At 43.3% G+C, this 13,826-nt stretch overlaps 1 protein-coding gene across 3 annotated transcripts in view; it reads left to right on the top strand.

Annotated features, from left to right (window-relative positions):
• The window catches only part of itga9 (integrin, alpha 9), a 369,220-nt gene that overhangs the window by 201,879 nt on the left and 153,515 nt on the right, over positions 1–13,826 (top strand). The gene's annotated exons all lie outside the window — the stretch shown is intronic.

The following is a 13,826-nucleotide window of genomic DNA, read 5'->3' as shown; positions in this document are numbered from 1 at the left end:
AAAATGAAACAAATGCTCTGAACAGTATTGTTCTGTGAACGGTGACTGGTAGTCGATCTGCTGTAACCCGTTAAGGGATGTGATAACACTTTTATGTCCAAACAGTGGTGCAGGTTTGAGCTGGTGCCTCACAGGTTCTGGGAACCCGGTTCAATTCTGTGTAGTTTGTGATTATGTTTTCCCAGTGCCTGCATAGGTTTCTACTGGGTGCTCCCTTTTCCACATCCCCAAAACATGCAGGTTGGTAGGTTAACTGGCCACTGTAAATCGCTCCTGGTGTGCAGATGAGTGGTAACATTGGGGGTGGTTTGTGGGATATGTTGATGGAGATGTGGGGAGATGACCTTGGGATGCAGGTACATAGTTCCTTGAAAGTGTTGTCACAGGTAGATAGGATGGTCAAGAAGGCTTTCTGCCCATTTGCCTTCATTCAGGGTTTTTAGTATAGAATTTGGGATGTTATAGTTGTACAAGATGGTGGTGAGGGCTTCATCTGGGAGTACCAATATGGCTGTATGGATCTGATGGCATTTTCCCATTCTACTGAAGCACCTTAATATATGTTTAGCTATCTGTATGCACTACAAGTTAAAGCGGTAAGCAGTGTGGTATTGATAGTGGATAAAGAAACCACTATCATCCCTTTCACAAACTCCTCCATGAGGCCACAGTTTGTAGTAATGTGCTCTGTTTTGGTCACCCTGCTGTAGTTTAACTGGAAAGAGTGCAGTGAAAATTTGCAAGGATGTTGCCTGGGCTTGAGGGCCTGAACTATAGGGAGAGGTTAGACAGGCTAGGACTTTATTTCTTGGAGTGCAGGATGAGGCATGATCTTATCAAGGTGTATAAGATCGTGAGGGAATAGATAATGTAGATGCACATAGTCTTTTATCCAGTGTAGGGGCATCAAGAACCAGAGGACATAGGTTTAAGTTGAAAAGGGAAACCTTTAATAGGAACTTGAAGGGTAACTTTTTCCACACAGAGTGGATATATGGAATTAGCTACCAGAGGTGCTGGTCGAGTCAGGAACTATAACAGCATTTAAAAGGCATTTGGACAGGTATATGAATAGGAAAGGTTTAGAGGGATATGGGCCTAATGTGGGGAGGTAGGATGCGTACATGGGGTATCTTGGTCAACATGGGCAAGTTTTCCTGAAGGGCCTGTTTCCATGCAGTATTATTCTATGATTCTAATAAAATAGCTCAGGATAGGATTAATGTAAACACATGTGCCTGATGTCTAGTGCAGGATGGACCAAAGTGCCTGGTACTGTGATGCATCTTCAATCTATGAAGATAATCTATGAAAAATGTGCAAAATCATTGCATATACGATGTAACTTGATGTTCTTCAATTTAAGTTTCATTTTCCAATGATTACATTTTGACTATAATTTACCTATATTTTGGTGGATATTGTTTAAAAAATTAAGAGCTTACAAAGACTTTGAGAAGTTGAATGATTAATGAAAATATCATTTTAATAACCAGTCTATGCAATCCTTTACCGTTCAAGCAAATTCAAAACTTGCACAATTGGATGGAATATGGTCCAACCATTTTATTAACTTATGAACTGATGAATCAAGGCATTTAAGTATTGAAAATAATATTGACAGTTTGGACAATGGACTACTTTTAGCCCTGGTAGATGATGAAGGCAAAACATAGAAACATAGAAAATAGGTGCAGGAGTAGGCCATTCGGCGCTTCGAGCCTGCACCGCCATTCAATATGATCATGGCTGATCATCCAACTCAGTATCCCGTACCTGCCTTCTCTCCATGCCCCCTGATCCCTTTAGCCACAAGGGCCACATCTAACTCCCTCTTAAATATAGCCAATGAACTGGCCTCAACTATCTTCTGTGGCAGAGAGTTCCAGAGATTCACCACTCTCTGTGTGAAAAATGTTTTTCTCATCTCTGTGCTAAAGGATTTCCCCCTTATCTTTAAGATGTGACCCCTTGTCCTGGACTTCCCCCAACATCGGGAACAATCTTCCTGTAGGTTTCTATAAGATCCCCCCTCAATCTTCTTGAAGTCTTGATTTATCAGTTCATAAGTTCTAGGAGCAGAATTAGGCCATTCGGCCCATCAAGTCTACTCAACCATTCAATCATGGCTGATCTATCTTTCCCTCTCAACCCCATGATCCTACCTTCTCTCCATAACCCCTGACACCTGTACTAATTAAGGATCTGTCAATCCCCACAGAAAAAATATCCATTGACTTGGCCATCTGTGGCAATGAATTCTATGGAGTCACCACCTTCTGACTAAATAAATTCCTCCTTGTCTCCTTTCTGAAGTAACATCATTTTATCCTGAGGTTATGGCCTCTGGTCCTAGACACTCCCATTCAAGAAAACATCCTCTCCGAGTGTTTCACTTTTCGATAAGTTTCAATGAGATCCCCCCATTACCATCCAAACTCCAGCGACAATTCATTTAATATCTCCCCCATCGACTGTGGTTCTACACAAAGACTGGCATGCTGATCTTTGAATGGCCCTATCTTCAGGTTAAGCAGAAAATCAATTTTAATTCCAATTGCTCCCTTCTTCTTTGACCCTAGCTCCAGTATTTAATAATTCTGCAGTATAAAGTGGATAAATGTGAGATTATCCACTTTGGTGGCAAGAACAAGACGGCAGATTATTATCTGAATGGTGTCAGATTAGGAAAAGGGGAGGTGCAACGAGACCTGGATGGCCTTGTACATCAGTCACTGAAAGTAAGCTTGCAGGTACAGCAGGCAGTGAAGAAAGCAAATGGCATGTTGGCCTTCATAACGAGAAGATTTGAATATAGGAACAAGGAGGTCCTACTGCAGTTTTATAGGGCCCTGGTGAGACCGCACCTGGAGTATTGTGTGCAGTTTTGGATTTCTAGTTTAAGGAAGGACACTCATGCTATTGAGGGAGTGCTGCGTAGGTTCACCAGGTTAATTGCCAGAATGGTGGAACTGTCATATGATGAAAGAATGGATTGACTGGGCTTAAAACAAACTGGCTTTCAAACAAGAGGACATGACTTCAGAATTAAGGGACAGAAGTTTAGGGGTAACATGAGGGGGAACTTCTTTACTCAGAGAGTGGTAGCGGTGTGGAATAAGCTTCCAGTGGAAGTGTTGGAGGCAGGTTCGTTGGTATCATTTAAAAATAAATTGGATACGCATATGGATGAGAAGGGAATGGAGGGTTATGGTATGAGTGCAGGCAGGTGGGACTAAGGGAAAAAAGTTGTTCAGCACGGACTTGTAGGGCCGAGATGGCCTGTTTCCGTGCTGTAATTGTTATATGGTTATATGGTTATATTCACTGAAATTTAGATGGATGAGGGGATCTTATAGAAACATATAAAATTCTTAAGGGATTGGACAGGCTAGATACAGGAAATTTTTTCCCGATGTTGGGGGAATCCAGAACCAGGGGTCACAGTTTAAGAATAAGGGGTAGGCCATTTAGGACTGAGATGTGGAAAAACTTTTTCACCCAGAGAGTTGTGAATCAGTGAAATTCTCTGCCACTAAAGGCAGTGGAGACCAATTCACTGGACGTTTTCAAGAGAGAGTTGGATATGGCTCTTAGTGCTCAGTGAATCAAGGAGTATGGGGAGAAAGCAGGAACAGGGAACTGATTCTGGATGATCATCCATGATCATATTGAATGGTGGTGCTGGCGTGAATGGCCGAATGGCCTATTCCTGCACCTATTTACTATGTTTCTGTGTTTCTAATAACCATGAATTAGGCTCTGCATCAGAAATTAAAAGAAAAAGTAAACAAAAATGAGTAAATCAAAAACAAAGAAATTAATTAAGGAACATATAGCTTGTTGTATAATTTCCTCACTGACAGTACCCTCAATAACCATATAACCATCTAACAATTACAGCACGGAAACGGGCCATCTCGGCCCTACAAGTCTGTGCCGAACACTTATTTTCCCCTAGTCCCATCTACCTGCACTCAGACCATAACCCTCCATTCCTTTCCCGTCCATATACCTATTCAATTTCTTTTTAAATGATAAAATCGAACCTGCCTCCACCACTTCCACTGGAAGCTCATTCCACACCGCTACCACTCTCTGAGTAAAGAAGTTCCCCCTCATGTTACCCCTAAACTTCTGTCCCTTAATTCTCAAGTCATGTCCCCTTGTTTGAATCTTCCCTACTCTCAGTGGGAAAAGCTTATCCACGTCAACTCTGTCTATCCCTCTCATCATTTTAAAGACCTCTATCAAGTACAAAATCATTAGACTTGATCGGGTAAATTAGTCTTTTGCCCAAAGTAGGAGAATAGTAAGATTAAACGAGTACTTACCAGTATGAAGTTTGATCTGTATTTTATGAGGAGTTACGATGAGGGATTACGTGAAGACTCCAGCTCTACTGCGCAGGTGCGGCATACTTCGAAGCAGCGGTGTGAAATCACAGTATAGACACAATATTTGAAGTAAGATAGTAAAGATCACGAGACATCAGTTTATTAGTTTGATCTATATAATGAGGGTGGGAGCGGCGGGCACTTAATCCCTCACCGTAACTCCTCATAAAATACAGATCAAACTTCATACTGGTAAGTACTCGTTTAATCTTACTATTTTACTTCGGAGTCACGTGAGTGATTCCGTGAAGACTTCAAAGGTCTGTGATTTCAAACCGTGTAACAGTTTTTATTTCATTCACTGCCGAAGTTTATGAGGGAGGAAGTGTTATCGTAATCAACCAGTGGATCTGCTTTCAAAAGAAACAGAAAGGTATTTGTTAACAATAACAACATAAAAGAGCTCCTCTGAGCTTAAATTAATATTGCAGTTTGTAATATTCTCCTGCAATTAAATCAGGTTTATCAACGGTTTATAATAAAAAATGTTCTGAACGCCGTTCCCTTGACCATTCTGCTGTATTGAAAATGTGGTCAACCGGGATGTCCATTCGTTCAGCCGCTGATACCAATGCTGCCCTAGTGGAATGGGATTAAATGTATTGTTATCTATTCCGGCAGCTTTCAGTACCTGTTTGAGCCACCTTGGAGTGGTTTGGCTCGTACCCCGTCTTGGGTTACTGTGGTTGACCCATAGGCTTTCCTCTCCCTCTAAGATTGTGGGTTGTGTCTATATATAGTAGTAGATGGGTCACCACACTCAACCTGGACTCTGGTGGGTAGGCCCGGAATCCCACCAGTGAATTGGGCGTTCCTGGTCCATATAGCCATATAACGACTACAGCACGGAAAACACAGGCGATCTCGACCCTACTAGTTCGTGCCGAACTCATAATCTCGCCTTGTCCCATATACCTGCGAGTTAGATTTTACCAGACCTAAATATGAACGTGATGCGTCTGGGGTAATCACCATGTTATCCAGTCTAGTTTATGGAGTGACCGGACTCTGTGAGCGTGTACGAGAGCCATAAGCATGAGCGTTTTTTAAAACATAGATTAAGCAAGCTGAGGGATCTGGCTGGTGCCATTCTCTGAGATATGTCAATATCACACCAATATCCCATACATGGGTATGTACCTGGGTGTTTGGGGCTTATATTATAGTTGCCCTTCATAAGTTTACCTTCAGTGGATGGGATCCCATGCTCTGCTGACATGCTGTTTTAGATAAGCAGATAAGGCGCTCCATGCTGTATTTACGGCACTGTAACTCACCTTTTAGTCATGGTGTAGATGTTCCAGGAACTCCAATACGTCAGTGGTTGAATAGTTCGGTATGTTGTCCCTGTGTCGTGGCAGTATTTTACCCATGTTAGCTTTTAGTGACTGTTCGCAGGGATGCCGACATGGTGGTAATGGTTCCTTTGGATAATCCCAGTCCCTGGTAAGGTCTATTCAAAACCTGCACCCAGGAGTTTGATGTTTCCCTGGCATGGGTGGCTTGTGCCTGATACTGGGTTGAGTCAGCAACCATGGTCCACTAGGGAAATCCATAGGTGACTCGCCCACCGTGTCGTGATGAACTGGGAACCATGGCTGTGTAGGCCGGTCGGGCACGTTCAATATCTCGGAGACAGATCCCATCTGTATTGCGAAGTGCCCGTCTGATGAGGCAGAAGGGAGGAAGGCAAAGCAGAAATTCCCCCTTCCAGCGTGTAGGCATCTATCGCTGCTGCCTCTAATCTGGTTCCTAAGTCACATACATAGGTTACTGGTGATTCCGTCTTGTGCAACCAAATTGATATCTGGCTTTCAAACTGCTTAATAACTTTAGCAGATATTTTGGGTTTGACATCTATTCAATGTAATCATAAATTTTACCCCGTGACATGGTGTCTCCCACTGTGTTCTAGCTTCCTAGGACATAGGCAGCTGATAGTTAAAATGTCTTTTGACACACCATTGCCAGATTTGTTTGACCAATTTGTTGCACAATAATGATTATTATGCTCCCCATATGGTTGATATAAGCCACCACCATAGTATTATCAATCCGTAACCACATATGTACGTGCTGCATTTGAAATGCATATGCTTTTTAGCCCAATAGGCGATCACCAATCCCAAGTAGTTGATGCCCGGTATGTGTAGTAACGATGTTTGTGAATTGGTCCATCTGTTACCTGTGCTGGATATGGAGTTTAGTTGCTCCCCAGCCTAAAGTACTGGCATCGGTTTTTAATAACCAAGTTGGGATTGGTGATGATAATAGGGCTGAAAACTATGCCAAATATATGTCTGCCCACCACCTTAATTGTGATATAGCTTCAGTGGGTACATTCATGATTTGATTATAGTGACCCAAGTACCTTGGCAAAGTAACAGTCATATGGACGGAATTATTATTGAAGCCCAGATAATCCTTGGTAGTTAACGCTTCAATTCTGGTTTATCTGGGCGTGGGATAAACCTCAGCTTTAGGGAGCTGTTTCGTAGCTAGAACTGCTGCCACAGCTAATTCCTTTGTTTCCCCTAATATGAGGATATCATCCAATATATGCCATGATTATGCTTGTTTTCTTAATATTTTCATGGCCATTTTTTAAATATTTATAATAGTTTAGGGCTGAGGTTAGACCATAGGGAATGCTATATGCTCCCATGGTTGCCCTAACCGGGATATCCATTATCCAGGTAAAATTTTTTAGGTATCTATAATGATCCTAGTGTATGGGTATAAGAAAGTTATCATCTTCCATATCAATGCTCCCCATAGGTATCCTTGGGAGATCAGATGTCTGGCAGTGACAAAAACCCGTCTCCATCTTAAAGTGTATATACTCAACAGATTCATTTAGTGATATTAGATCAATGATGATGCTACATTCACCATCTTTTGTAGTTTTGGTGAATATATTCGATACAAATTCCAATGGTTCATGTTTACTCCCATGATCCGTTTAGTAATGAGCCTTTCTAGTTCAGCTTGACCTTCTCACTTCTCTTTTCTTAGAGGGAGAAAATGCCCTTTGGGCGCATTGCTGAACTGGCGGTAATATGCCCAATTTGAATTCGTTTTTATCCTCTAATACTGTTGAGTATATTTTAGTTATTTGTGACAGCATCCCATGCTTTATCAACAAGTGTAAATGCCCCCCCCCCCCCCCCCCGCAGTTAGTAGAACACCCTTATTTAGTGTAAACTGGGAGGAACCAGACTACCTACCTCCATGTTTATTGTTTTTTCATGAAGGCCTAGTTTGCTGGTATGCTGGTGCTGTCGGTGGGGCGGCGCATTTTCCCACGGCTCCGCTCTGGGCCCCGTCTAAAAAAGAACTTTGGGGGTAATGTGAAGCGGTCGCCAGGCTTTCACCAGTCCTTGTTTGATATTGCTGGTGGATGCCGAGGGGTGCTGCCAGCTGGGTGTTGGATGTGATGTCCTGCTCGTTCCATGGCCTGCCTTCATGAGGCGCACAGGTTTAGCTGCCTCTCTTTCCGCAGCAGCGGTTTGCATAGCCCCATATATTTGGGGTTGCGGGCAGGTCTATATGCACCATTGTTCAGTCGAGTATCCCAAATTTGGGAACATCTTAGGCGTCAGCACCCTGGTAGTGCAATGGGATAGTCTCATCCTGGGAGAGTATAATCCGTGGAAAAAACGAGCAAAGGCGGTAACATCTTGACCCTTCTGTAGAATTCGCTGCTTGTCTGCGAGTCCGCTGACCCAGCTGCCTGCGGATTTGCCTCTGGAAAGGCCTGCTCCTGCAGGGCTTTGTTGGGAAGATGGTCGTGTGGAGGAGCCATGTAGTGGCCCACGACACCCAGTAGCTCTTCCTGATCCTGCTCCCCTGGCATACTGCTGTTCTCGTCCGCCTGCCCAGCGTTTAAGCCAGCCCAGCCCTGGCCTCCTTAGCTAGCCTCAAAAGAGGGAGCAAAAGGGTGTGCTATAAATTGGAGGAGGCATAGCTCAAACTCCGCTGTTGCATCAATCCCTCGACAAGGGAGATGGCTAGTGCAATAGCACTGGGGTAGGAGTCAGCTCCCTTGGCATTCAGCCAGTGCCCCTTTCCTGGAGGTGAACTCCATGACCTCCTCTGGCTTGGGGAGACAGACATACTTATTTTTGCTGTCTCCAACCTGTTCCAGTTTTGGAGGAAGTTGGCTCCTGTAGAACCTGTTGAATTGGGAAGATTTTTCTCTTACCTGTATGTAGAGGCTGCCTGCCGTTTTCCAGGCGGCATTGTGGCGGTTCCCGGGTGGCGATTCTCTTTGTCAGGAGTCTGCAGGGCTGCCGGTCGGGTTTTTAAACTTCCCGCTGGTCCGCTGCTGTTCACCAAACAGCTGTTCAGCGGACCGGCATTAGCGCAGCTCCTTGCAGCGGTCCGCAGCGTTTGCGGTCCGGGTAGCGCCTTTTCCCCGTCCACTGTCGGCTCCATGCTGGAGTCGAAACGGGGCCGCTCACCATGCCTCTGTACTTTGCTCGCCCTGGAGCAAAAACCACAAGGCCCGATTAAGGTAAGTACTTACCTCTCGTCCTTGGATGCGGGAGCTGCCGACTCCCGCTGGCCGCGTTCTGCACAGCTGTGCGATTATGCCGCATGCGCAGTAGAGCTGGAGTCTTCACGGAATCACTCACGTGACTCCGAAGTAAAATCAAGAGCCAGAGGACATAAGTTTAAGGTGAGGAGAAAGATTTAACAGGAATCTGAGGGGATCTTTTTAACACGAAGGGTGGTGGGTGTATGGAAAGAGCTGCTGGACAAGGTAGTTGAGGCAGGTAATCTTGCAATGATAAAGAGGCATCTAGACAGGTACATGGATAGGATGTTTGGAAGGAAATGGGCCAAATGCAGGCAGGTGTAGATGGGCCGTGTTGTTCAGTGTGGGCAAGTTGGGCCAAAGTGCCTGTTTCCATGCTGTATTTTGGAACTCCCTACATGCAACTCTTGATGCATGAACAGTCACATGATGCACGAGATACTCATGTCAATCACTTTAAGGCATTTAACAATGTTAGAAAAGGCATTAAAAATTGCAAGTTTTTAATTTGATCCAATATTCCAATGACTAGCCCTAATTGCTCAAAAATGTGGAGGTGCCTGCATTTTGAGAACATTACAAGATTCAAAATGCTTTAAAATGTCACTGACAGTCCAGCAATATAAAACATCGAAAATAGAACAATATAACATGGGAACAAGCCCTTCGGCCCATTAAGCCTGTGCTGAACATGGTGCTAAGTTAAACTAATCTCCTCTGCTTGCAATCCATATCTATTCATTCCATATCCATATCTAGTCTTTGTCCAAGATGGCTGCCGTGAAGAGAGAGTGTACTCTGGCGCGCTTTAGCTGCCGCTGCTCTCTCTTCACATTGTGTTTTTGATTTTTTGTTTATGGACTGAATTCTGTTTTTAATTTGTGTTTCTGTGATGTCTTTATTATTTATTTTATTCTGATTATATGTTTTTTATTCCTGTTAATCTTTGTAAGGTGTCCTTGAGATGTCTGAAAGGCGCCCAACAAATAAAATTTATTATTATTATTATTATTATTATTATTATTATTATTATTATTCCCGGCATAACCATGTGCCTATCTAAAAGCCTCTATTGTTGCATCTGACCACCACTACCCCAAGCAGCGTGTTTCAGATGCCCAATACCATCTGTTGCCCCATGCATCTCTGTAAATCTCCAGCCATGGCACCTTAAAGCTATTGCCATCTAATCTTTGACCTTTACACCCTGGGAATAAGTTTTGGACTGTCAGCCTCGCCTAATTTGATATACTTCTATTCAAGTCTTGGAATAATTTGAAAAAATATTCACACCTGATGTGACTACTATTGTAATGCGACTCTAATCTCTTGTGAACTCACATTGAAGAGGATTTGACACCAATAGTCTTTAGTATCACAGGGTTGTAAGAGTGAGATCTTTTCACATTAATGTGTAAGTTATGGTGTAAAACAGCGACGCTGGCGACTGAACATTGATGAGTTCAGATGTAATTATTAATGTTTTTAACTTGGGTTAAATTAGATACTGAAGCTTTGAACATTGTTTTTTTTAATTCTTCTGACTCAGCTATCACCAGACTCGCAGAGTCTTCCACCAAATGTCTTGGAACTGTGTTGCTCAGACAAAGTTATAATACCAAACAGCTGTAACAATTATTTTCTGAGAATGATCAGTTCATAAATAACTCAGAGATCCGGTCACCTAAAATGGTACTTTGACGTTCTCAGAATTCTAAAACTTGTTCAGCACTTGCTGAAGTTATTTTCGGCAACATTCGCCATGCTTTTGTTTAAAAATACAAATTGGAAAATCTTCAGATTTTAAAAAGTGAATTAGTACTTCCATATGGTGTCCAGATGCTCTTACACCCCGAGGACAGTGGAAATCCAGCTTGGTGATGGAATTTCTTTTGATATTTTGCCCATCACATAGTCAGCAAGAAGAATAACAAGTAAGATATTGCACTTTTACAAGTGACAAATATGATCAATTTCAACAGGAATTGGATCCAGTCACTACTTTAAAATCAGCATTTAAAACAGCATTTAATTGACATATGAATATTTCCTTTACTGAAGATGCACAATCAATAGCACCATTACATTCAACATCCTGATCATATTGGCATTATATTAAAAATATATATTTTTCTGACATTTTTTATACCAACTTTCAATCAAAGAAATCTCAATCCACAAGCACTGCTATTTTTGTAATCTAAATTAAACAGAAAATGAAGGCAGCATCAGGCAGGTTACTGCAACACCTTGTGTCTATCTTTGCTTAACTTTTGCATTGTTTACTTTTCATTAGAACTGTTTAACCGTTGACCTGATATGCTAACACTGTTTCTACTTTCCTTCTCTCTCACCCCTACCACCATGAAACCGTCATGCCTCTTCACATATTCTCAAGTCACAATCTCCTTTAAATCCCCAGCAGCTATGGCCAGGTTACAAAGAACTCAGTCCATCCAGACTGTGCATAAAAACCCAATACAAAATAGGGTGGTGGGTTGCTGTTGTAAATAAGACATAGAGGCATAGAAAATAGGTGCAGGAGTAGGCCATTCGGCCCTTCGAGCCTGCACCGCCATTCAATATGATCATGGCTGATCATCCAACTCAGTATCCCATTCCTGCCTTCTCTCCATACCCCCTGATCCCTTTAGCCACAAGGGCCACATCTAACTCCCTCTTAAATATAGCCAATGAACTGGCCTCAACTGCCTTCTGTGGCAGAGAATTCCACAGATTCACCACTCTCTGTGTAAAAAATGATTTTCTGATCTCGGTCCTAAAAGATTTCCCTATCCTTAAACTGTGACCCCTAGTTCTGGACTTCCCCAACATCGGGAATAATCTTCCTGCATCTAGCCTGTCCAACCCCTTAAGAATTTTGTAAGTCAGGGCCCAAAGGAAACTCAAGATACAGAGACTATGGATGCTGGAATCTTGAGTACAACAAAAGTGCTGGCGGAACCCAATGGGTCAGGCAACATCTATAGAGGGAAATGGACAGACTGGAAATGGTTCCTGATCGTGATTGGCCCCAGATGCTCAGATGCTGCCTGATCTACTGAGTTCCTCCAGCTGGTTGTTTTTTACCCAAAGGTAACAATGTTGTCTTGTTTTCTCAATGGCAAAATATATCTCACCTTCTACTGATACACTTTGAGAGCTATTAAGAACATGAGAGTTAAATGCAGTAGTTGGCCATTTAACACTTTGAGCTTTTTCTTCCATTCTTCAAGATTATGGCTGATCTTCCAGTGCAACTGTCCCCATATCCCTTAATTCCTTTAATCACCAGAAATATACCAATCTTAACCAACTGCAATAGTCAATAGTCAATAGTCAGATTTATTCATCAGATACACAATGCAGTGAAATTAACTTGCCAGCAGCGGTACAATAAAAAAGAACACACAGTACACAATAAAAATTTAACACAAAAACATCCACCACAGCATTCATCACTGTGGTGGAAGGCACAAAGTTCAGTCAGCCCCCCTCCATTGTTCCCCGTGGTCGGGACCACAAACCTCCGCAGTCGCTGCTGCGGGCGGCCAGATGTACAGGCAAGGTAAGTCCTGAATCGGTACTTCCCTGCTGGAGACAGCGGCTTCAAGATGATGTAGGCACGTAGGCCAGCGGTCGAAGATCTAAGTCCCCGCCGCGCCAGGGCTAGAAGCACCGCAAACCGCGGCTTCAAGGTGATGTAGGCCGAAGACCGGCGGTCGGAGCTCTTCTACTCCGGGGTCCCCAACGAGGGATCCCAGGCTCTGCTTTAGGATGTAACAGTCGGCGGGCCAGCGATCAGAGGAAATTATGAAATCTCCACAGCCTCGAGGATGGAGAGTTCCAAAGGTTCATGACTCTGTGCATTGACATTTCTCCCAGTCCTAAATTTTGTCCTGAGACTTCTTCCAGGGGAACATCCTACTTCAGTCCAACAAGACCTTTACAAATGTTGTAAGTTTACGTAAGATCACCTCTCATTCTTCTACAGTAGACAGAATCCTAGTTTTCTCAACATCTCCTCAGTCTACAGCAAACCCACTGTCCCTGGAACCAGTCGCTACTCTCTCCTTATGGCAGAACTTTATCGGGTTTTTTTCGGTAATGACCGAAAAAGTGTGCAAATACTCCAGACTGTTTTCGGCAATGACCGAAAATCTGTGCAAATATTCCAGATTCATGCTACTTCAATGAAATAAGATATCTTGCTAGTGGCAGGGTTGGAAGAGCCCTCGAGCTTGTTTAACAGGTCTGAGATTCTTGCTCCTTATGTGGACGTGATTTGAGGCAGAAGGAAGGATGAGCAACCCAAAAATGAGTCCCGTGGATGAGGGAGCCAATCAAGAGGTGGGAGAGAAGAGACATGAAGTTGTAATTGTGGATCATATAGTCAGGGGAATAGGCATGATGATCAAGATTCCTGAAGGATGTGTTTCCTGCCAGATACCTGGATTCGGGACATCTCATCTGACTTGCAGAGGGATTTGGAGTTGGAAGGAAAAGATCCAGTTGTCATGGCCCATGTTGGTACCAACAACTTAGGTAGAACAAGGAAAGAGGTTCTGCCGAGAGAATTTGAGCAGCTAGGATTTAAATTAAAAGCAGAAGCAAATAAGTAACAATCTCTGGTTTGGTACCTGAGCTACGAACAAAGTAGGAAAGGGTTGAGAAGATTAGAGAGTTGAACGCGTGGCCCAGAGATTGGTGTGGGAGAAATGGGATTGAACTGGTGGGGCATTAGCAATAGTATTGGGGAAGGAGGGTGCTGTTCCGATGGGACAGATTTCATCTGAACCCGGCTGGGACCAGGGTTCTGGCGAATTGCATAACTCAAGCTGCAGATGGGGCTTTAAATGAAATAGTTGGGGGGTGGGGGGTTCAACAGA

Source organism: Leucoraja erinacea, chromosome 4 (assembly GCF_028641065.1).
Source record: "Leucoraja erinacea ecotype New England chromosome 4, Leri_hhj_1, whole genome shotgun sequence".
In the NCBI taxonomy this organism is placed as follows: Eukaryota; Metazoa; Chordata; class Chondrichthyes; order Rajiformes; family Rajidae; genus Leucoraja; species Leucoraja erinaceus.
The sequence above is the reverse complement of the archived record's forward strand: the minus strand, read 5'-3'. Positions and strand labels throughout refer to the sequence as shown.